This window comes from Mustela lutreola, chromosome 6, assembly GCF_030435805.1.
Source record: "Mustela lutreola isolate mMusLut2 chromosome 6, mMusLut2.pri, whole genome shotgun sequence".
Lineage (NCBI taxonomy): Eukaryota > Metazoa > Chordata > Mammalia > Carnivora > Mustelidae > Mustela > Mustela lutreola.
This window is the reverse complement of record NC_081295.1, coordinates 71560488-71586605: the sequence shown is the minus strand read 5'-3', so window position 1 is coordinate 71586605 and position 26118 is coordinate 71560488. Positions and strand designations below refer to the sequence as shown.

At 38.1% G+C, this 26118-nt stretch overlaps 1 protein-coding gene across 5 annotated transcripts in view; it reads right to left on the bottom strand.

Moving 5' to 3' along the window:
• The window catches only part of ARHGAP18 (Rho GTPase activating protein 18), a 295486-nt gene that overhangs the window by 52343 nt on the left and 217025 nt on the right, over positions 1–26118 (bottom strand). The window contains exon 15 of one of the 5 annotated variants that reach the window (XR_009354651.1): positions 13023–17898. The exons of the other annotated variants lie outside the window; for them this stretch is intronic. The gene's annotated coding sequence lies outside the window, so the exon portion shown is untranslated. Of the gene's footprint in view, positions 1–13022; positions 17899–26118 lie in introns of those variants that run through there. 5 annotated transcript variants of the gene reach the window in all.

Below are 26118 nucleotides of genomic sequence, written 5' to 3'. Positions count from 1 at the left end.
AAGAATCCATGGAGATCAGCAAGATCTAAGGAAAGAGAGAGGGTTCCTATGACCAGGTTTAAAGAATCGACCATACTTAGAGGTTGGACATATAGGAACTGATATCAACAAAGGAGAATGAGAAGGAACAGAAAACGAGATTCTCAGGAAGATGTGATATCAGAAGAGATAAGATAGGAGAGTGTTTCAAGATACAGGTAGTGTTGATGTGTTTTTCAAAGATAAACTGAGTAGACAACTTGGTGACCCTGACAAGTGATGCTTCTGTAGACTGGTAGAGGAAGAACAGGTTTGAACAGTGAATTGAAAACAAATTAAAGAGAGAATTCTAGTCAATTAATTTTTTCCTATTTTTCTGTAAAGAGATTATTCTGTGTTAGCCCTGTGTCTTGCATATAAATTTGTCCCACTCACCAAAGGAGTAAAATGAAATAAGAACATTAAATTATGTGAACATATATATGTTGACACAATTCTGATAAAAGATGCTGGCACACTGAACAAGCTTATACCACTCCATAAAAGGCACTGGTTCTCAGAGAGGTACAGCTCCAGTATCTGAGGTCAGTTGGAATTATTCAAATATAACCATATGTCAGAGTTATTTCAGAGTTTCTTTTAGAAGTGAAGGAAACATTATGGCTTGGTGAGATAGAAAAGAAACCTACCTAAAATGCTGAAGACCAGAGTTTGCTTTTCACCACTTAGATGTTTGATTTTAGGTAAATCATTTAAACTCTTTGAGCCTCATTTGCCTCATGCACAAATAATAATACCCCTCTTCTGTGCTCGACCCAAAGGTTTTGATTTTTTTCACAATTTACCTCTACTTTTCTTATATGATATTGAACAAATACTTTTCCCTAGTGGTTCTTCAATTATACTTCTTATTTTTATTCTTTTTTTTAAGATTCTTCTTTAAAAAAAATTTTTTTTTTCTTTAAGGGAGAGAGAGAGAAAATGCCCACGTGAACAGGGTTGGGGAGGATCAGAGGCAGAAGAAGAGAGAATCTTAAGCAGGTTCCACACCTAGTGCAGAGCCCAATGCAGGGCTTGATCTCACAATCCTGATTAAAGTTAATTATTTAACCTGAAAGATATTCAGCCTGAAGTCTAAATTTGATTCATTTAAAAAAAAGTCTAAATGAACTTAGAATGCCTCATCTTTATCTTTTCCATCTTTTTTCTTTCTTTTTTTTTTTTTTTTGAATATTGTATTTATTTACTCGACAGAGAGTGAGCATGCACGAGCAGGAGGAATGGGAGCAGGAGAAACAGGCTCCCCACTGAGCAGGGAGCCAGATGAGATGTGGAACTGGATACCAGGACCCTGGGATCACGACCTGAGAGACGTTTAACCAACTGAGCCACCTAAGCACCCACATCTTTTCCATCTTATGTTTGTTGTTTTTTTTTTTTTTTTAATTTTTTATTTTTTATAAACATATATTTTTATCCCCAGGGGTACAGGTCTGTGAATCACCAGGTTTACACACTTCACAGCACTCACCAAATCACATACCCTCCCCAATGTCCATAATCCCACCCCCTTCTCCCAAACCCCCTCCCCCCCGGCAACCCTCAGTTTGTTTTGTGAGATTAAGAGTCACTTATGGTTTGTCTCCCTCCCAATCCCATCTTGTTTCATTTATTCTTCTTCTACCCACTTAAGCCTCCATGTTGCATCACCACTTCCTCATATCAGGGAGATCATATGATAGTTGTCTTTCTCCGCTTGACTTATTTCGCTAAGCATGATACGCTCTAGTTCCATCCATGTTGTTGCAAATGGCAAGATTTCATTTCTTTTGATGGCTGCATAGTATTCCATTGTGTATATATACCACATCTTCTTGATCCATTCATCTGTTGATGGGCATCTAGGTTCTTTCCATAGTTTGGCTATTGTGGACATTGCTGCTATAAACATTCGGGTGCATGTGCCCCTTTGGATCACTACATTTGTATATTTAGGGTAAATACCCAATAGTGCAATTGCTGGGTCATAGGGCAGTTCTATTTTCAACATTTTGAGGAACCTCCATGCTGTTTTCCAGAGTGGCTGCACCAGCTTGCATTCCCACCAACAGTGTAGGAGGGTTCCCCTTTCTCCGCATCCTCGCCAGCATCTGTCATTTCCTGACTTGTTGATTTTAGCCATTCTGACTGGTGTGAGGTGATATCTCATTGTGGTTTTGATTTGTATTTCCCTGATGCCGAGTGATATGGAGCACTTTTTCATGTGTCGGTTCGCCATCTGGATGTCTTCTTTGCAGAAATGTCTGTTCATGTCCTCTGCCCATTTCTTGATTGGATTATTTGTTCTTTGGGTGTTGAGTTTGCTAAGTTCTTTATAGATTCTGGACACTAGTCCTTTATCTGATATGTCGTTTGCAAATATCTTCTCCCATTCTGTCAGTTGTCTTTTGATTTTGTTAACTGTTTCCTTTGCTGTGCAAAAGCTTTTGATCTTGATGAAATCCCAGTAGTTCATTTTTTCCCTTGCTTCCCTTGCCTTTTGCGTTGTTCCTAGGAAGATGTTGCTGCGGCAGAGGTTGCTGCCCGTGTTCTCCTCAAGGATTTTGATGGATTCCTTTCGTACATTGAGGTCCTTCATCCATTTTGAGTCTATTTTTGTGTGTGGTGTAAGGGAATGGTCCAATTTCATTTTTCAGCATGTGGCTGTCCAATTGTCCCAGCACCATTTATTGAAAAGGCTGTCTTTTTTCCATTGGACATTCTTTCCTGCTTTGTCGAAGATTAGTTGACCATAGAGTTGAGGGTCTATTTCTGGGCTCTCTATTCTGTTCCATTGATCTATGTGTCTGTTTTTGTGCCAGTACCATGCTGTCTTGATGATGACAGCTTTGTAATAGAGCTTGAAGTCCGGAATTGTGATGCCACCAACGTTGGCTTTCTTTTTCAATATCCCTTTGGCTATTCGAGGTCTTTTCTGGTTCCATATAAATTTTAGCATTATTTGTTCCATTTCTTTGAAAAAGATGGATGGTACTTTGATAGGAATTGCATTAAATGTGTAGATTGCTTTAGGTAGCATAGACATTTTCACAATATTTATTCTTCCAATCCAGGAGCATGGAACATTTTTCCATTTCTTTGTGTCTTCCTCAATTTCTTTCATGAGTACTTTATAGTTTTCCGAGTATAGATTCTGTGTCTCTTTGGTTAGGTTTATTCCTAGGTATCTTATGGTTTTGGATGCAATTGTAAATGGGATTGACTCCTTAATATCTCTTTCTTCTGTCTTGCTGTTGGTGTAGAGAAATGCAACTGATTTCTGTGCATTGATTTTATATCCTGACACTTTACTGAATTCCTGTATAAGTTCTAGCAGTTTTGGAGTGGAGTCTTTTGGGTTTTCCACATATAGTATCATATCATCTGCGAAGAGTGATAATTTGACTTCTTCTTTGCCGATTTGGATGCCTTTAATTTCCTTTTGTTGTCTGATTGCTGAGGCTAGGACCTCTAGTACGATGTTGAAAAGCAGTGGTGATAATGGACATCCCTGCCGTGTTCCTGACCTTAGCGGAAAAGCTTTCAGTTTTTCTCCATTGAGAATGATATTTGCGGTGGGTTTTTCATAGATGGCTTTGATGATATTGAGGTATGTGCCCTCTATCCCTACACTTTGAAGAGTTTTGATCAGGAAGGGATGTTGTACTTTGTCAAATGCTTTTTCAGCATCTATTGAGAGTATCATATGGTTCTTGTTCTTTCTTTTATTGATGTGTTGTATCACATTGACTGATTTGCGGATGTTGAACCAACCTTGCAGCCCTGGAATAAATCCCACTTGGTCGTGGTGAATAATCTTTTTAATGTACTGTTGAATCCGATTGGCTAGTATTTTGTTGAGTATTTTCGCATCTGTGTTCATCAAGGATATCGGTCTATAGCTCTCTTTTTTGGTGGGATCCTTGTCTGGTTTTGGGATCAAGGTGATGCTGGCCTCATAAAATGAGTTTGGAAGTTTTCCTTCCATTTCTATTTTTTGGAACAGTTTCAGGAGAATAGGAATTAGTTCTTCTTTAAATGTTTGGTAGAATTCCCCCGGGAAGCCGTCTGGCCCTGGGCTTTTGTTTGTTTGGAGATTTTTAATGACTGTTTCAATCTCCTTACTGCTTATGGGTCTGTTCAGGCTTTCTATTTCTTCATGGTTCAGTTGTGGTAGTTTATATGTTTCTAGGAATGCATCCATTTCTTCCAGATTGTCAAATTTATTGCCGTAGAGTTGCTCATAGTATGTTCTTTGGTGTTAGTTGTGATCTCTCCTCTTTCATTCATGATTTTATTTATTTGGGTCCTTTCTCTTTTCTTTTTGATAAGTCGGGCCAGGGGTTTATCAATTTTATTAATTCTTTCAAAGAACCAGCTCCTAGTTTCGTTGATTTGTTCTATTGTTTTTTTGGTTTCTATTTCATTGATTTCTGCTCTGATCTTTATGATTTCTCTTCTCCTGCTGGGCTTAGGGTTTCTTTCTTGTTCTTTCTCCAGCTCCTTTAGGTGTAGGGTTAGGTTGTGTACCTGAGACCTTTCTTGTTTCTTGAGAAAGGCTTGTACCGCTATATATTTTCCTCTCAGGACTGCCTTTGTTGTGTCCCACAGATTTTGAACCGTTGTATTTTCATTATCATTTGTTTCCATGATTTTTTTCAATTCTTCTTTAATTTCCCGGTTGACCCATTCATTCTTTAGAAGGATACTGTTTAGTCTCCATGTATTTGGGTTCTTTCCAAACTTCCTTTTGTGGTTGAGTTCTAGCTTTAGAGCATTGTGGTCTGAAAATATGCAGGGAATGATCCCAATCTTTTGATACCGGTTGAGTCCTGATTTAGGACCGAGGATGTGATCTATTCTGGAGAATGTTCCATGTGCACTAGAGAAGAATGTGTATTCTGTTGCTTTGGGATGAAATATTCTGAATATATCTGTGATGTCCATCTGGTCCAATGTGTCATTTAAGGCCTTTATTTCCTTGCTGATCTTTTGCTTGGATGACCTGTCCATTTCAGTGAGGGGAGTGTTAAAGTCCCCTACTATTATTGTATTGTTGTTGATGTGTTTCTTTGATTTTGTTATTAATTGGTTTATATAGTTGGCTGCTCCCACGTTGGGGGCATAGATATTTAAAATTGTTAAATCTTCTTGTTGGACAGACCCTTTGAGTATGATATAGTGTCCTTCCTCATCTCTTATTACAGTCTTTGGCTTAAAATCTAATTGATCTGATATAAGGATTGCCACTCCTGCTTTCTTCTGATGTCCATTAGCATGGTAAATTCTTTTCCACCCCCTCACTTTAAATCTGGAGGTGTCTTCGGGCTTAAAATGTGTTTCTTGGAGGCAACATATAGATGGGTTTTGTTTTTTTATCCATTCTGATACCCTGTGTCTTTTGACAGGGGCATTTAGCCCATTCACATTCAGGGTAACTATTGAGAGATATGAATTTAGGGCCATTGTATTGCCTGTAAGGTGACTGTTACTGTATATGGTCTCTGTTCCTTTCTGATCTACCACTTGTAGGCTCTCTCTTTGCTTAGAGGACCCCTTTCAATATTTCCTGTAGAGCTGGTTTGGTATTTGCAAATTCTTTCAGTTGTTGTTTGTCCTGGAAGCTTTTAATCTCTCCTTCTATTTTCAATGATAGCCTAGCTGGATATAGTATTCTTGGCTGCATGTTTTTCTCGTTTAGTGCTCTGAAAATATCATGCCAGCTCTTTCTGGCCTGCCAGGTCTCTGTGGATAAGTCAGCTGCCAATCTAATATTTTTACCATTGTATGTTACAGACTTCTTTTCCCGGGCTGCTTTCAGGATTTTCTCTTTGTCATTGAGACTTGTAAATTTTACTATTAGGTGACGGGGTGTGGGCCTATTCTTATTGATTTTGAGGGGCATTCTCTGAACCTCCTGAATTTTGATGCTCGTTCCCTTTGCCATATTGGGGAAATTCTCCCCAATAATTCTCTCCAGTATACCTTCTGCTCCCCTCTCACTTTCTTCTTCTTCTGGAATCCCAATTATTCTAATGTTGTTTCGTCTTATGGTGTCACTTATCTCTCGAATTCTCCCCTCGTGGTCCAGTAGCTGTTTGTCCCTCTTTTGCTCAGCTTCTTTATTCTCTGTCATTTGGTCTTCTATATCACTAATTCTTTCTTCTGCCTCATTTATCCTAGCAGTTAGAGCCTCCATTTTTGATTGCACCTCATTAATAGCTTTTTTGATTTCACCTTGGTTAGATTTTAGTTCTTTTATTTCTCCAGAAAGGGCTTTTATATCTCTCGAGAGGGTTTCTCTAATATCTTCCATGCCTTTTTCGAGCCCGGCTAGAACCTTGAGAATTGTCATTCTGAACTCTAGATCTGACATATTACCGATGTCTGTATTGATTAGGTCCCTAGCCTTTGGTACTGCCTCTTGTTCTTTTTTTTATGTTTGTTTTTTTTTAATAGTGTGTCATTTCAAAAAACAAAACAAAACAAAATAGTGTGTCAGTTCTACTTTATTTCCAAACTCACCAAAATTGGGTTTGGGTTTTTTTTTTTTTTTAATTGTTGTTTCGGGTTTTTTAAACCTTTTATTATTTTTTTAAATTTATTTTAGAGAGGAGCCTCTGGAGGGGAGGAGTCAAGATGGCGGAGAAGTAGCAAGCTGAGACTGCTTCAGCTAGCCGGAGATCAGCTAGATAGCTTATCTAAAGATTGCAAACACCTGAAAATCCATCGGCAGATCGAAGAGAAGAAGAACAGCAATTCTGGAAACAGAAAAACAACCACTTTCTGAAAGGTAGGACCGGCGGAGAAGTGAATCCAAAGCGACGGGAAGATAGACCCCGGGGGGAGGGGCCGGCTCCCGGCAAGCGGCGGAGCAACCGCGCACAAAATCAGGACTTTTAAAAGTCTGTTCCGCTGAGGGACATCGCTCCAGAGGCTAAACCGGGGCGAAGCCCACGCGGGGTCAGCGTGGCCTCAGGTCCCGCAGGGTCACAGAAGGATCGGGGGTGTCTGAGTGTCGCAGAGCTTGCGGGTATTGGAACGGGAAAGCCGGCTACAGAGACAGAGCCGACAGTAAGCTCGCAGCTCGGTGTTACCTTGAACCGGTCGCAGGCTCGGTGAGCTCGGAGCGCGGCCGGAGGTCAGGCAGACGGGAGTAACTGGGCGCTGTTCTCTGAGGGCGCACTGAGGAGTGGGGCCCTGGGCTCTCGGCTCCTCCGGGCCGGAGACCAGGAGGCCGTCATTTGTATTCCCGTCCTCTGGAACTCTACGGAAAGCGCTCAGGGAACAAAAGCTCCTGAAAGCAAACCCGAGCGGATTACTCACCCCGGCCCCGGGTAAAGGCGGTGTAATTCCGCCTGGGGCAAAGACACTTGAGAATCACTACACCAGGCCCCTCCCCCAGAAGATCAACAAGAAATCCAGCCGAGACCAAGTTCACCTACCAAGGAGTGCGGTTTCAATACCAAGGAGAGCAGCAGAATTCCAGAGGAGGAGAAAGCCAAGCACGGAACTCATGGCTTTTTTCCTGTGATTTTTTTTAGTCTTGCAGTTAATTTAATTTTTTCTTTTTCATTTTTTTTTTTTTCTCGCCTTCAGGTAAAAATTTTTTTTTTTAACTGTTACCTTTTTCTTTTTTAACGATTTTTTAATAGTTTATCTAATATATATATATATTTTTTTACATTTTTCTTAGGTGCTTTCTTTTTTAAAAAAAATTCTTTTCTTTTCTTTTCTTTTTTTTTTTTTTCTTTTTTCTTTCTTCCTTTTTGAACCTCTTTTTATCCCCTTTCTCCCCACTCACGATTTTGGATCTCTTCTAATTTGGCTAAAGCATATTTTCCTGGGGTTGTTGCCACCCTTTTAGTATTTTACTTGCCCCTTCATTTACTCTTATCTGGACAAAATGACAAGACGTAAAAATTCACCACAAAAAAAAGAACAAGAGGCAGTACCGAAGGCTAGGGACCTAATCAATACAGACATCGGTAATATGTAAGATCTAGAGTTCAGAATGACAATTCTCAAGGTTCTAGCAGGGCTCGAAAAAGGCATGGAAGATATTAGAGAAACCCTCTCGAGAGATATAAAAGCCCTTTCTGGAGAAATAAAAGAACTAAAATCTAACCAAGTTGAAATCAAAAAAGCTATTAATGAGGTGCAATCAAAAATGGAGGCTCTCACTGCTAGGATAAATGAGGCAGAAGAAAGAATTAGTGATATAGAAGACCAAATGACAGAGAATAAAGAAGCTGATCAAAAGAGGGACAAACAGCTACTGGACCACGAGGGGAGAATTCGAGAAATAAGTGACACCATAAGACGAAACAACATTAGAATAATTGGGATTCCAGAAGAAGAAGAAAGTGAGAGGGGAGCAGAAGGTATACTGGAGAGAATTATTGGGGAGAATTTCCCCAATATGGCAAAGGGAACGAGCATCAAAATTCAGGAGGTTCAGAGAATGCCCCTCAAAATCAATAAGAATAGGCCCACACCCCGTCACCTAATAGTAAAATTTACAAGTCTCAATGACAAAGAGAAAATCCTGAAAGCAGCCCGGGAAAAGAAGTCTGTAACATACAATGGTAAAAATATTAGATTGGCAGCTGACTTATCCACAGAGACCTGGCAGGCCAGAAAGAGCTGGCATGATATTTTCAGAGCACTAAACGAGAAAAACATGCAGCCAAGAATACTATATCCAGCTAGGCTATCATTGAAAATAGAAGGAGAGATTAAAAGCTTCCAGGACAAACAACAACTGAAAGAATTTGCAAATACCAAACCAGCTCTACAGGAAATATTGAAAGGGGTCCTCTAAGCAAAGAGAGAGCCTACAAGTGGTAGATCAGAAAGGAACAGAGACCATATACAGTAACAGTCACCTTACAGGCAATACAATGGCCCTAAATTCATATCTCTCAATAGTTACCCTGAATGTGAATGGGCTAAATGCCCCTGTCAAAAGACACAGGGTATCAGAATGGATAAAAAAACAAAACCCATCTATATGTTGCCTCCAAGAAACACATTTTAAGCCCGAAGACACCTCCAGATTTAAAGTGAGGGGGTGGAAAAGAATTTACCATGCTAATGGACATCAGAAGAAAGCAGGAGTGGCAATCCTTATATCAGATCAATTAGATTTTAAGCCAAAGACTGTAATAAGAGATGAGGAAGGACACTATATCATACTCAAAGGGTCTGTCCAACAAGAAGATTTAACAATTTTAAATATCTATGCCCCCAACGTGGGAGCAGCCAACTATATAAACCAATTAATAACAAAATCAAAGAAACACATCAACAACAATACAATAATAGTAGGGGACTTTAACACTCCCCTCACTGAAATGGACAGGTCATCCAAGCAAAAGATCAGCAAGGAAATAAAGGCCTTAAATGACACATTGGACCAGATGGACATCACAGATATATTCAGAATATTTCATCCCAAAGCAACAGAATACACATTCTTCTCTAGTGCACATGGAACATTCTCCAGAATAGATCACATCCTCGGTCCTAAATCAGGACTCAACCGGTATCAAAAGATTGGGATCATTCCCTGCATATTTTCAGACCACAATGCTCTAAAGCTAGAACTCAACCACAAAAGGAAGTTTGGAAAGAACCCAAATACATGGAGACTAAACAGTATCCTTCTAAAGAATGAATGGGTCAACCGGGAAATTAAAGAAGAATTGAAAAAAATCATGGAAACAAATGATAATGAAAATACAACGGTTCAAAATCTGTGGGACACAACAAAGGCAGTCCTGAGAGGAAAATATATAGCGGTACAAGCCTTTCTCAAGAAACAAGAAAGGTCTCAGGTACACAACCTAACCCTACACCTAAAGGAGCTGGAGAAGGAACAAGAAAGAAACCCTAAGCCCAGCAGGAGAAGAGAAATCATAAAGATCAGAGCAGAAATCAATGAAATAGAAACCAAAAAAACAATAGAACAAATCAACGAAACTAGGAGCTGGTTCTTTGAAAGAATTAATAAAATTGATAAACCCCTGGCCCGACTTATCAAAAAGAAAAGAGAAAGGACCCAAATAAATAAAATCATGAATGAAAGAGGAGAGATCACAACTAACACCAAAGAAATACAAACTATTATAAGAACATACTATGAGCAACTCTACGGCAATAAATTTGACAATCTGGAAGAAATGGATGCATTCCTAGAAACATATAAACTACCACAACTGAACCATGAAGAAATAGAAAGCCTGAACAGACCCATAACCAATAAGGAGATTGAAACAGTCATTAAAAATCCCCAAACAAACAAAAGCCCAGGGCCAGACGGCTTCCCGGGGGAATTCTACCAAACATTTAAAGAAGAACTAATTCCTATTCTCCTGAAACTGTTCCAAAAAATAGAAATGGAAGGAAAACTTCCAAACTCATTTTATGAGGCCAGCATCACCTTGATCCCAAAACCAGACAAGGATCCCACCAAAAAAGAGAGCTATAGACCGATATCCTTGATGAACACAGATGCGAAAATACTCAACAAAATACTAGCCAATCGGATTCAACAGTACATTAAAAAGATTATTCACCACGACCAAGTGGGATTTATTCCAGGGCTGCAAGGTTGGTTCAACATCCGCAAATCAGTCAATGTGATACAACACATCAATAAAAGAAAGAACAAGAACCATATGATACTCTCAATAGATGCTGAAAAAGCATTTGACAAAGTACAACATCCCTTCCTGATCAAAACTCTTCAAAGTGTAGGGATAGAGGGCACATACCTCAATATCATCAAAGCCATCTATGAAAAACCCACCGCAAATATCATTCTCAATGGAGAAAAACTGAAAGCTTTTCCGCTAAGGTCAGGAACACGGCAGGGATGTCCATTATCACCACTGCTATTCAACATCGTACTAGAGGTCCTAGCCTCAGCAATCAGACAACAAAAGGAAATTAAAGGCATCCAAATCGGCAAAGAAGAAGTCAAATTATCACTCTTCGCAGATGATATGATACTATATGTGGAAAACCCAAAAGACTCCACTCCAAAACTGCTAGAACTTATACAGGAATTCAGTAAAGTGTCAGGATATAAAATCAATGCACAGAAATCAGTTGCATTTCTCTACACCAACAGCAAGACAGAAGAAAGAGATATTAAGGAGTCAATCCCATTTACAATTGCATCCAAAACCATAAGATACCTAGGAATAAACCTAACCAAAGAGACACAGAATCTATACTCAGAAAACTATAAAGTACTCATGAAAGAAATTGAGGAAGACACAAAGAAATGGAAAAATGTTCCATGCTCCTGGATTGGAAGAATAAATATTGTGAAAATGTCTATGCTACCTAAAGCAATCTACACATTTAATGCAATTCCTATCAAAGTACCATCCATCTTTTTCAAAGAAATGGAACAAATAATTCTAAAATTTATATGGAACCAGAAAAGACCTCGAATAGCCAAAGGGATATTGAAAAAGAAAGCCAACGTTGGTGGCATCACAATTCCGGACTTCAAGCTCTATTACAAAGCTGTCATCATCAAGACAGCATGGTACTGGCACAAAAACAGACACATAGATCAATGGAACAGAATAGAGAGCCCAGAAATAGACCCTCAACTCTATGGTCAACTAATCTTCGACAAAGCAGGAAAGAATGTCCAATGGAAAAAAGACAGCCTTTTCAATAAATGGTGCTGGGAAAATTGGACAGCCACATGCAGAAAAATGAAATTGGACCATTCCCTTACACCACACACAAAAATAGACTCAAAATGGATGAAGGACCTCAATGTACGAAAGGAATCCATCAAAATCCTTGAGGAGAACACGGGCAGCAACCTCTTCGACCTCTGCCGCAGCAACATCTTCCTAGGAACAACGCAAAAGGCAAGGGAAGCAAGGGAAAAAATGAACTACTGGGATTTCATCAAGATCAAAAGCTTTTGCACAGCAAAGGAAACAGTTAACAAAATCAAAAGACAACTGACAGAATGGGAGAAGATATTTGCAAACGACATATCAGATAAAGGACTAGTGTCCAGAATCTATAAAGAACTTAGCAAACTCAACACCCAAAGAACAAATAATCCAATCAAGAAATGGGCAGAAGACATGAACAGACATTTCTGCAAAGAAGACATCCAGATGGCGAACAGACACATGAAAAAGTGCTCCATATCACTCGGCATCAGGGAAATACAAATCAAAACCACAATGAGATATCACCTCACACCAGTCAGAATGGCTAAAATCAACAAGTCAGGAAATGACAGATGCTGGCGAGGATGCGGAGAAAGGGGAACCCTCCTACACTGTTGGTGGGAATGCAAGCTGGTGCAGCCACTCTGGAAAACAGCATGGAGGTTCCTCAAAATGTTGAAAATAGAACTGCCCTATGACCCAGCAATTGCACTATTGGGTATTTACCCTAAAGATACAAATGTAGTGATCCAAAGGGACACATGCACCCGAATGTTTATAGCAGCAATGTCCACAATAGCCAAACTATGGAAAGAACCTAGATGCCCATCAACAGATGAATGGATCAAGAAGATGTGGTATATATACACAATGGAATACTATGCAGCCATCAAAAGAAATGAAATCTTGCCATTTGCAACAACGTGGATGGAACTAGAGCGTATCATGCTTAGCGAAATAAGTCAAGCAGAGAAAGACAACTATCATATGATCTCCCTGATATAAGGAAGTGGTGATGCAACATGGAGGCTTAAGTGGGTAGAAGAATAAATGAAACAAGATGGGATTGGGAGGGAGACAAACCATAAGTGACTCTTAATCTCACAAAACAAACTGAGGGTTGCCGGGGGGAAGGGGTTGGGGAGAAGGGGGTGGGATTATGGACATTGGGGAGGGTATGTGATTTGGTGAGTGCTGTGAAGTGTGTAAACCCGGTGATTCACAGACCTGGGGATAAAAATATATGTATATAAAAAATATATGTTTATAAAAAATAAAAAATTAAAAAAAAAATTTATTTTAGAGAGGAGAGAGCAAACACACATGCATATGAGTTGCGGGAGGGGCAGAAGGCATCCCAAGCAGAATCCACACTGAGTGCGAAGTTCAACTTGGGGCTGGATCCCCTGCCCCAGCAGATCAGGACCTGAGTTGAAACCAAGAGTCCCACTCTCAACCAACTGAAACACCCAGGCACCTGGGTTGGTTGTTTGTTTTGTTTTGTTTTGTAAATACCTCAGTTTTAAAACTTTTCTTTGCTTACCATTTCTTTCTGGATTCTACCTCTTCCTTCTGATTTCTTTGGTTTTTCTTATTGAGCAATATTATTTAAGTAGCTCATTCAGTAAGAGTCAACCTCTTTGTTTTTAAGTTTGCTTCCCTCTTAACATTGAATGCTAGAAGTTTAAGTTAACATTTTTTCCTCAGCACTTTGAAGATATAGTTACACCATCCTCCTTTATCAATTGTCACTGATTCCAAGTCTACTTTTATTCTGATTGGAATTCTTATAAATTTTAAATTCTTATAAATTTTCTTTCTTTTTTCTCTGGTAGTTTTAAAAATTGTTTCTTTCTTTCTTTTTTTTTTTTTTTTTTTAATGATAATCTGTGGTTTCACTACAGTGTATTTAGTGATGGTTTTGGTTTTCCTTGTGCTGTTCCTAACTCAAAGGACTGTTAAGGTATTGGAAAACTTTCTTGCAATTTGGGGAAATTCTCTAACATGTATCTTTATTGCCTTTTTCTAAATTCTTCTATTCTCTCCATTTGAATTTTGCTTATTAAACTATAATCTTTCATTTTATTTTCCATAGCTCAACCTGTCTTTCCTACTTCTATGGACATATCCAGGCTTTTGAGAACCTACAACTTACAAAATCTGGGAGTTTTTTAAAGGATGGCTATAAGGGATGTCTGGGTGGCTCAGTGAGTTAAGCATCTGACTCTTGGTTTTGGCTCAGGCCATGATCTCAGGGTCATGGGCTAGAGGCCCACATTGGCTTTGTGCTCAGCAGGGAGTCTGCTCTAAGATTCTCTCCCTCTGTCCCCTCCCCTGCTTGCATTCTCTCTCTCAAAAAAATCAATAAATCTTTAAAAAAGTAATAAAGGAAGAATACAAAATATGAATAGAAAATTAGACATGAAATGAATTTTTTAATGAGAAAGATAAAATACAAATTACAAATTGTAACAAGTATATTGGAATAAATGCTATAAATAAAACATACTCTAAAAATCTATAGTTTGTATATTAACTGATGGAGTACCTCCATAATACCTGTTTTCTCCTTCATTTTTGGATACATATTCTTCTATGACAATAATTATATCATATTTTTTTCAATTGAGGAAGTAGATATTTTGGGCTTGAAAGACAGCAATATATTCCACCCCAAAATAGTCCACTTCGGTACATTCATTATTCTGAATTAAAGTTATTTAAGAAATAGCCAGTGTAAGAACTGATACTCTGACTCTCCTTTTTTTCCTTAAAAGCAGGAAATAAATCTCCCTTTTGAGGGTACCCTTCTTATACCACCAGAGTAAAGGGCATTCTTCTCACCAGAGAGAGGGAATCCACGGCTGAAAAAAGTCTATAAACAGAACTGTTGCTTCACTAGTTTGCTACCCTAAGCCCAATCCCCATTGTTTTGCCAATTTTTCATAAATGTATTGTTTCTCTGCCCCAAAAGTATGAAAGCTGCCTGCTTTGGTCATTTTAGGGAGTCTCATGTTTTTATGGGCTCCTGTATGTATGCAATTAAATTTGGGGATTTTTCCCCTGTTACTCTATTTTTATGTCAATTTAATTATTAGACTGGCCAAAGAACCTAAAAGAGAAGATTTTGTTCCTACTGTTTGTTCTCTAGTTTGAGTCTTATTATTGATAATTTGTCTTTAAAAAGGTATCCTTTAAGGGCCACAATTCATCATTGGTAATATCTGTGTTTAAGATTACTATCAAATTTGGGGAAAACCTCTAGGAAGTTACTTTCATATATAAACTATATAAACACCTTCTGACTCTAGATGTATAAAACCTCATTCTTGGTTTGGGGCCTGAGAAGATGCCGGAATAGGAGGACACTAAGTGCACCTTGCCTCATAAATATACCTAGATAACTTCCACAACAATGCAACTAACCCAGGAAATACCCAAGAACTGGAAGGAGAGACTCTCCACATTTAAACCAAGAGAGGAGATCACATGGAAAATGATAGGAAAGGCAGAAACTCAGGAATCAAACTCCCTGTAAGATTAACCACAAATAGGAGGACTACCACAACATGGAGAAGGGAGAGAAACAGACACCATACCAAGCACCCAAGACAATAAGAACCTACACTGGGAAAACAAGTTCCCATAACTCTGGCTTTGCAAACAAGTGGGCCTTAAGGTCGTGAGTTTTTACAATCACTGGGGCCTAAATCTGGTACTTTGAAAATCATCAGGATGGGCTCTGGGAGACTGGAGGGTGATAGGAAACTGAGTCCTTGCCATTAAAGAGGTAGCATAACAAACAACCTCACTGAGATATAGCACAGAAACCCAGTTTGAGAAGTGCCTGGGATAAACCAGAAAGTGTATTTATTAATCTCAGAATGTGCACTGGAGGAATAGTGATCCTTAGGAGACCTTTCCAAGAACAACAGAGTTCATGGTCACCATGTCTCTTCCTCCAACCCCCAACTCCCCATCCCTAGTCTAGATACTAGGACACCTACAGAAACCAGCGAACACTTCCCACCTAGCTTACTAACACCACATCCCCTGCTCAAACACTCTCCTATGGATTTGCCTCATCCAACCTGACCCACTGTTCAGGAGTTCCTCCTAAGTGGTGTCTGATGTGTCTCATTCTTTAAGCAGCCCCAGTAGTGGCCAGCACCACTCCAAAAGTGACTCTCACCTTGGGGAAAGAGGAAGATAACCACACACACTGGCTCAACTCTAGCCCTAACAGTCGTCTGGGGGCATGTATATAATTTGACTACCAGTCCCACCCACCAATAAAAACCTCACAGGGGGAAGAATAAAGACCCCTGTTGTTTGGAGTCACAGACAGACTGAGGACAGACATTGGATCCGTGGGCCCTCCCCACCAATGAAAGTCTCTCAAGGAACAATACAGCAAGAGTGCCTTGCAGTTGAGTATAAGTGCATTTCCAACAAAGAGACTGAGGGCAGGCATCTGGTCTGACCCAATTACAAACCAAGGTGGCCCCAGATTGACCCCTTAATAGCACAAAAAACAAACCATGCCCATAAGAAACAAAGAGGGCCATTGCAGCTGACTGGACTAAAGGCAAGTGCAAGTAAACCACAATAATAGTGCATATGCAACACATGCAGGAGATACCCCTCAAGCTCCAGGGTCTGGTGAAGAGGCAACATTGCACTACAGGAGCTCTTCTTCATAAGGCCACTACTATTAAGACCAGGAAACATAGCTGACTTTCCCAATACACAGAAACAAACACAGTGAGCTGGACAAAATAAGGAGACAGAGGAATTATTCCCAATTGAAGGAAAAAAAAAAGACAAAAATCATACTAGAGCTAAATGAAGTGGAAATAAACCATATGCTTGATACAGAATTCAAAGTAATGGTCATAAAAATACTGGGCTTGAGAAAATATTGGAGGATCTCAGTGAAATCTTCAACAAAGAGATAGAAAATATTAAAAAGAACCAATCAGAGATAAAGAATTAAATAACTGAAATTAAAAATACAGTAAAGGGAATAAATAGTAGACTAGAGGAAGCAGAAAAATGGATGAGATAACTGGGAAGACAGAGTAATAGAAAGCAACTAAGAGAAGCACCTGGATGGCTCAGTGGGTTAAGCCTCTACCTTTGGCTCAGGTCATGATCTCAGGGTCTTGGGATCGACCCCTGCATCAGACTCCCTGTTCAGCTTCTGCTCCTACCGCCCCAGCTCTGTCTGCCTCTCTGCCTAATTGTGATCTCTGTCTGTCAAATAAATAAATAAAGTCTTAAAAAAAAAAAAGAAAAGAAAAGAAAGGAAAGCCACGAAGATGAGCTGCAAATAGAAAAAATAATAGAATAGGTTATGGGAACTCAGAGACATCACCAGGCATAATAACATTTGCATCACAGGGATTCCAGAAAGAAAAGAGAAAAGGTGACAGAAAATTTATTTGAGCAAGTAATAGCTGAAAACTTCCTTAAACTGAGGGGAATAAAGCAAACCACCCAAATCCAAGAAGCACAGATAGTGTTCAACAAAATTAACCCAAGGAGATCATACCAAGACATACAGTAATTTAAATGGCAAAAAGTAGTGACAAAGAGAGAATTTTTAAAGTAGTAGGAGAAAATAGTTACAACAGAAACTCCCTAGGCTATCAGCTAATTTCCAGCAGCAACATTGTAGGCTAGGAGGGAGTGGCATGATATTTTCAATGTGCTGAAAGGAAAAAAAACCTCCAACCAGCAATGTTATATCCAGCAAGACTATCATTCAGAATAGCAGGAGAGATAAGTAATTTTCCAGACAAACAAAAGTTGGATTTATCACTACCAAACCAGGCTTATAAGAAACATTAAAGCGGACTCTTTGGATGAAAATAAGAGGTCATAATCAGGAGCAAAAAAAATTAAGAAAAGCAAAAAAAATTAAGAAAGGAAAAAAATTCACAGGTACATACAAATATCATAAAAGTAGTAGATTAATCACTTATAAAACTTATGGAGAGGCACCTGGATGGTTCAGTCAGTTAACCATCTGACTCTTGACTTTGGCTCAGGTAGTGATCTCAAGGTCATAGATTGAGCCCTATGTTGGGTTCCCTGCTGGGTGTGGAGCCTGCTTAAGATTCTCTCTCTTCCTCTCCCTCTGCTCCCCACCAATGCTTATGCTCTAAAAAACAAAACAAAACAAAACAAAAAACTGGTAAGGTGGTCAAAGTACAAAAGCAGGAAAATCAATTATAATATTCAAGGAATTCACAAAATAAATGGATATAAAATATGACATCATTGCATGCAGTATGGAGGAAGGAGTAAATATTTAGTCCTTTTGGAATTGGTTCAAACTTAAGCACACATCATCCTAATATAGACTGCTATAAGCATTGGATGTTACATATAAGCTTAATGTTAACCACAAAACAAAAACCTTTAACAGAGATGCAAGCAATAAATAGAAAGGAATCTAAGCACATCGCTAAAGAAAGCCATCAAACCACAAGGGAAGAGAACAAGAGAAGAAAGAAACAGATAAGGAAACAAACAACTAAGTAACAAAATGGCAATAAGTATATACCTACCAATAATTAATTTGAATGTAAATGAGCTAAATTCTTCAATCAAAAGACATAGGGTGACTAACTGGCTAAAAAGCAAGATCCATGTGTTTTGTGTTTTTTTTTTTTTTTAAGATTTTATTTATTTATTTGAGAGAGAGAGAGCATGAGCTGGGAGAGGGGCAAAGAGAGAAGGAGAAGCAGACTCCCTGCTGAGCAAGGAGCCCACTGCAGTGCTCAATCCTAGGACCTCAGATCATGACCTAAGTCAAAGGCAGACACTTAACTGACTGAGCCACTCAGAAGCCCCAAAACTCGTTTATATGTTGCCGAGAAAAGATTCATTTCAGACCTAAAGATGCCTGGAGATTGAAAGTGAAGGGATGGAGAAACATTTTTCATGCAAATGAAAATGTAAAGAAAGCTGGGATAGCAATACTTACATCAGAAAAAAATAGATACTAAAACAAAGATTGTTGACAAGAGACAAAGAAGTAAACTACATAATCATAAAGGGAACAACCTAACAATAAAATATAGCAATTATAAATATTTATGCACCCGACATATAAACATCCAAATACATAGTGAAACTATTAATAGACATAAAGGATGAAATCAGCAGTAATACAATAAAACTAGAGGACGTTAACAACACACTTACATCAATGGATAGGTCATCAAGTTAGAAAATCAACAAGGAAACAGTGACTTTGAATGACACATTGGACCAGATGGATCTAAGAAATATATTCAAAACATTTCATCCCAATACATTAGAATACACATTCTTTTCAAGTGCACATGGAACAGTCTCCAAAATAGATCACATGTTAGGCCACAAAATAGGTCTCAACAAATTCAAAGACTGAAATTATGGCATACACCTTTTCCAACCACACTGATAATGAAACTAGAAATCAATCACAAGGCAAAAATCTGGAAATAGGACCAATACATGGAGATTAAATAACATGCTACCAAACAATGAATGGATCAACCAAGAAATCAAACAGGAAATCAAAAAAAAAAATACATGGAGACAAATGAAAATTAAAATACAATTGCCCAAAATATTTGGATGGAACAAAGGCAGTTCTAAGAGAGAAGTTCGTAGCAATCAGGTATGAAAAATTATATGACAACAAATTGGACAACCTAGAAAAAAATGTATAAACTACTAGAAATATAGAGCCTACCAAAACTGAAGCTCTAAGAAATAGAAATTTAAAGGCTGATTACAAGCAAAGAAATTGAATCAGTAATTTAAAAACTCCCAACAAAACAAAGGTTCAGGCTCAGATGGCTTCACAGGTGAATTGTACCAAACATTTAAAGAAAGGTTAATACTCTTGTTCTTAAACTATTCTAAAAATAAAAAAGGAAGAAAAACTTCTAAATTCATTCTATGAGGGCAGCATTACACTGATACCAAAACCAGATAAAGACACCACAAGAAAAGAGAACTATAGGCAATATCTCTGATGAATGTAGATACAAAAATCCTCAACAAAATATTAGCAAGCCAAAACCCAAAAAACATTTTAAAAAATCATTCACCACAATCAAGAGGGATTTGTTACCAGGATGCAAGTGGTTCAATATTCCCAAATCAGTCAACATGGTACATCTCATCCAAGAGAAAAGATAAAAGCCATATGATCATTTCAACAGATGCAGAAAAAGCATTTGACAAAGTACAACTCCATTTTTGATAAAAATTCTCAACAAAGTAGGTTTAGAGCGAGCATACCTCAACATAATAAAGGCCATATATGAAAAACCCACACCTAACAACATACTCAGTGAGAAATAGAGAACTTTCCCACTAAGGTCCAGAAGAAGGATGTCTGTTCTCACCACTTCTATTCAACATACTACTGGAAGTCCTAGCCACAATAATCAGACAGGAAAGAGGAATAAAAGATATCCAAGTTTATAAGGAAAATGTACAACTTTCACTATATGTAAATGACATGATACTTCATATAGATAATCCTAAACAAAAAAAAAAAAAAAAAAAAAGGAAAGAAAATCCTAAAGACCAACAAAAGCTGCTGGAACTGATAAAGGAATCCAGTAAAGTTGCAGGATACAAAATCAATGTACATTGCATTTCCACACTAATAATGAAGCAGCCAAAATAAAAAGTAAAAAAACAACCCCACTTAAAACTGCACCAAAAATAATAAAATATCTAGGAATAAACTTAACCCAAGAAGGTGAAAGACCTGTATTCCAAAAACTATGAAACACTGATGAAAGAAATTGAAGATGATGCAAAGAAATGGAAAGATGTTCCATGCTCATGGGTTGGGAAAAAAAAACATACTGTTTAAATGTCTATATTATCCAGAGCAATCTACAGAGTTAAGGCAATCCCTATCAAAATACCAACAGCATTTTCCACAGAACTCTGAACAAACAATTCTAAAATTCATATGAAACCACAAAATACCCTGAATAGCCAAAGCAATCTTGAAAAAGAAACATAAAACTGAAGGTATCACAATTCCAGACTTTATTACAAAGCTTCAGTAATGAAAAGTCAGAGAAAGATGAATACCATATGATTTCACTCCTGTAGAATTTAAGAAACTAACAAAGCAAAAAGAGAAAAGAAAAAAAAAAAAAAAACAACAAAAAGAACCCAGACCTTAAATACAGAAAAATGGTTTTCAAGGGAAGGTGGGGGGGGTGGAATAGGTGAAGTAGCTGAACGGGGTTGATGAGCCCTGAGTAATGTATAGAATTAGTACATCATTATACAATGTACATCTGAAACTAATAAAACACAGTATGTTAATTATGCTTGAATAAGAATACAAGAAACGGAAACCTTGTTTTAGTGCCTCAGTAACAGGGGCTATAGGACATTTTCCTATCATAAAAAACCACTAGCCTTGCCTTTCTGTGACACGATGCCTGGTATTTTGTCCTAGTGGTAGTAAAGTATTCCTAGAAGCTGTTCCTTCCTTAAGATCCTCATAGTAATGTAGCAACACAGAGAAGCTACTGTACACCACATAAATACATCCCACCAAACACAAACCAAATATCCCCAAGTCAACTTTCCCACAGATATACATAGCCGTCCCAGTGCTACCCAACATGCAGAATGCGGGACAGGGATGCAGAAGAATGGAAAGACACAACAGTCTTAACCAATTATAGTTTAAAATCCCACTTTTGCTAATTTTATATAAACCTGTAACAATGTAAACAGATAGCTAAGAAGAGACATATTTCTCCCATGCAAGGAGAGAGATTACAGTACCATTATTTCATGATAAATTTGGTAGAGTTTATGTATTTCCCATTTCTTTATCTCCTTCCATCATATTCTAATTTCTTCACTTCTCATTTGCATTTCATCAGTTTTCTTTTTGTTGGAGTTAAGGTACCATTTATCCCATTGCTTCACTTTTTCATTTCAATTTCTCACTTCAATTTTTCATTTAAGTTTTTTTCAATTTTTTAATTTCTAAAATTTCCATTTTGTTGTTCTCATACTTTCTCCTAATTTTTATTTACCTTTTAAGGATTTATTTATTTATTTATTTATTTATTTGAGAGAGAACATGAGAGCAGGGAAAGGGGAACAGGGAGAGAGAGAAAGAGAATCCCAAGCTGACTCCAAGCTTAGCTCAGGAGCTCAAGGACCTCAGGAGCTCTCAGGACCCCAAGATCATGAACTGAGTCAAAACCATGAGTCATATGCTTAACTAAGTCACCCAGGCACCCCATTCCCTTAATTTTTAAAAAACAGTATCCTATGGTCATCTTATACATTCAATTTCTTCTTCTGTATTTCTAAGCATTTAAAGATATTTATATTTTAATTTATTCCAAGTTTCCCTAATATCTATAATTCCTTGAGTGGGAATGCTCCCAATTTCTGTGCCACTTAACATCAGGACAGTAAAGTACCTTAAGTGTTTTTAGTTTTGGACTATGTGCCCATCATGAGAGTCTTATGTGCCCTGGCTTATTGGAGGCATCCCCATGAGGCAGTTCTGTTTATCTTTGTGAACAGAGCTCAGAGCTCACTCTACCACATATGTTGCCTGAAGCCTCAGGCCATCTCTGCACTGGTATTGCAACCCATTCCCCTTGTTGCAAATAGATACGGCACAATTTGACCATTTCAGCAAATAGAAGATTTGAGGGGTAAATGCTGCTATCTTCCTATAGATGGAGGTAGGTAGCAGCTGATACCACATGTGACCGCAAACATACACCACATGTATGTAACCTCAATAACTGATGGTGTGTCACAAAGAAAGCAAGTCCTGAACCAAATTCTGCTCACCAGCCCACCCACAAAAAGAAGGAAAACATTTATTAGCTAGGAAGTACAAAAATAGTTATATGCTTGTGGTCTTTGCTTTGTAGCACCTTGCATGAAAAGCTTGCTTTAATAGAGAAACAATATTTTCATGGCAAAACCACCTAGACTTATAGTCAGATGAGATGACTAGATCCCATGAACTGCTGGAACTTAAACTGATGGGCTGTAGACGTCAAGGACTACAATAATTGTAGAAGTCTCCTGAGCTATCTGAAGTTTTATACTTTGAACCTTCACAATGTTCCTAATCAAACACGTCGGTCTTGAACATGGCTCATTTTGCCAATTAAGAAATTATTTCTAACACCGCTTAAACTAATAACCCTTCTGGTAAATAATTTGATACTATTTGAAATGCTAAGCACCCACAGGTAACAGTACGGATTCTTGATAAAGGTCTTCAAATACGGACAAGCCATACCCATCTCTGTATTTGTTGACTTCAGTCTTCATATTGCAGAATAGGACCTAGAAATGGTCACCAGCACCTCCTAGGATCACATTGCAAGAGCATCCTGACTACTTTCAGCCTGAGAATTCCAATGTTCAACACTCCTCTTAAATGTGGTATAAAGTACCAAGTAACCTGGTGTAAGGCAAACATAATCAAGGAAAACATGACTCTTAAAGCACAGAGATAGACATTCTAATTCTGTTTACATGATTGCAAAGATTTCCAGCAGCTATTTGGCTGATGTTAACATTTTAATCACCCATTGTGTTCTTACACATGTGTACAGTGTTCGAGGTAGAGTTCCTCCATACTGTACTTCTTTGATTCATCTTTCATACCTAAATTCCAGGTTTCATGTATTCTTTTTACATTTAATCTTACAACTTTCCCTACATAATATCCATGGAGTTTTGGCTTTTTTTTTTTTTTTTAGAATATTCATTCTGCCATCTGGGTGAACAGATGGATGGATGGATAAAACATCTAACATTACTCCACTCAGTAGACCATGTTTTACAGTCAGCAATGCTGTCCTAAAATTATTTCAAGCTCTGGATCCTGCTTCTATTATTTCCCTGTCATTGCCCCACTTTCTCTCTTTTTGGATATTAAAAGTAGTCACCACAAGCAGCCAAGAAAACTGCAATGAAGAGAAAAGCTTACCATGAAGAAATAGTAATTTATGAAGTGGTGCCCTAGTGGCCTGGATTATTACAGACTCCCAGGGAGCCTACCTCCCTTTGGGGCAGCAGCATATGCAGTAGGAGAAGCTGATTCAATGCATTTCTGATTCTGCATCCTCTCCTGATACAGGGTGTGCTATAACCAACTCTGCTAAGGGATCAAGTTTCATGGAACATGTAATGATATCACAGCAGGACCTGAGCAAACAACAAATATTAGAGGTAGCTAGGGAAAGCAAACAATTATGGAAAGTTAAGAATCAGAGAGAGTTCCTAAGGCAGAAAATTCTTCCTGTTTCAGGCTTGAGTCTAGGGAAACATAAATACAATGATTATTGTACAGCTGTCCAACAGTAATGGACTTTGGTCACTACCAGCCTGGGAATATGTGTACCAGGCAATCTTAAAAGTAATTCAGTTGATTATTAGTCCCTGAACTCATCCTATCATTCTAGGTTAAATAATAATAGTAATAATAATAATTTCAAGTCTTGCATGCAGTAAGCTTTTAAAAAATTTTTACACTCTAATTCCTAGAAAAATAAAATGTGATAAGGGATACAGTATCAGATTACCCATCACTCAGAAGCTCTTGAGGGATTAGTGTTATTTTGTTGGGTATCTGAGACCAGTTTCTATTAAATGAATTATCCCCCTAGAGATAAGTTTAACAGGTGTTAAAGACTTCATTTTCTTATTCAGTGATGTTTTCTTGAAACTTTAAGGTCTCTTGTGTTTGTATTGAAACTCTAAAATTAGTTATATTTCCTAATTGCCCTAAATAAAAATTAGCTATAAAACCTACTAGAGTGCTCTTTTTGCAGTCTTTATTCCTATGGATGTCCCGTCTATATCTCCAAAACCTTCCTACTCCAAATTTTCCTTTCATTTTCTTTTCATTTCATATTTACTTTTTCATATAATGAAGATCTGTTTGTTAGTTTCTGGTGATATTTATTCCATACTTTCTCTTAATAAAGTGAACATTCAGAATGAGAAATCACTACAGATTTTAAAAATGCTCACAAAACCAAATGTTGTAAAGAATACAACATTATTATTAACTGGCAATAAGGTTATCATTTCTTTTTTAGTTTTCTTCATTTTGATTGCCTTTTTCTTTCATAAAATCTATGCATAGCTTAAAATTGACCATGTTTTTAGGTGCTGATGCACTATTTGTCAATTGTCTATTTGTCTATTGCTACACGCTGACCAACTCCCTCAAGGTTCCTAGTTCATGTCTGAAAGATGCTAGTCGAATTCTCTTCTAAGCAAAAAGGAAATCACTTCTTCTGCCTTCATTCTGGATTATGTTCTTCATCCTCTTTAGGAGTAGTGAAAGCAAAGAAGCTGAAAAATCAATCCTTGTGTGCAGATCAGAGGAGCCCAAATCAAATAGAACGTGAAGCTCCAGTTCTGATGGCCTTGTTGCTATCCCTCCCCAGGTGCTGTATTACACAGTGAGAACATGGTGCTTGAGCCATGGGACCTCCTGCTGTGGCAAACATCTGCACCTGCAGGTTTCTTATCAGGGTAGTAATGACTATAGCTGCACTGTTTTGTGGGCATGGGAATATATCAGAGCAGGGTACATGGAGGTGGGATCTTTAGCTCAGAAGATGACAGACCAGCCAATCTACCACATCTGCCAAAGAAGAGGTCCCTTTCCTCAGTAGATGATGAAGTATAGGTTCTGATTTGATTTCAATTGACTAGAGTCCTATTAAAAAGACTAGATTTCAGTTTTCCTGTGTTAAGACTAAATGCCTTTTTCTTTTGTGTTGTTAAGAAATATACGCAGAAGACAAATAAATACGAAAACTGTGCTGACCTAAATAACTATTTGCCTCGTCTTCTACAGATGTAATTTGAAGGAGCTGATAAAGAAACTAGAGTCCCTTAAAGGCCTCCGTGTAATTACAAAGGAAACACTACAGAAAGCTAAAATGGCAAATATATTTAAGGTAATTCCCTGTGAATAGACTTTGGCCGCCACCATCCATTTTATTATTGCTTTTCTAAATTGCTTTCTTGCTGTTCTCTACCAGAGCCTCAGATCAATCTCTGGGTATTGTTGTGAGGGCTTGTCCAAAGTAATGACACCTGGCACAGAGCTGTAATTGTTTTATGTGCAGGGCATGTTAGGCTGTGCACTAAGTCTTTTTCTTCATTAAGAGACTTTGAATCTCATAGTTGGCTCTAAGCACAAAAGAGGGCACCTTGCAGCAAATATTTTAGTTTAAATAGAATTTTCTCCAGAAAGCAGGGAGCACAGGGTCACCCTCACTCAGAGAATGAGAGGTGGTAGGGAGATATCTAGAGCACAGTGTGAGTTATCAATATA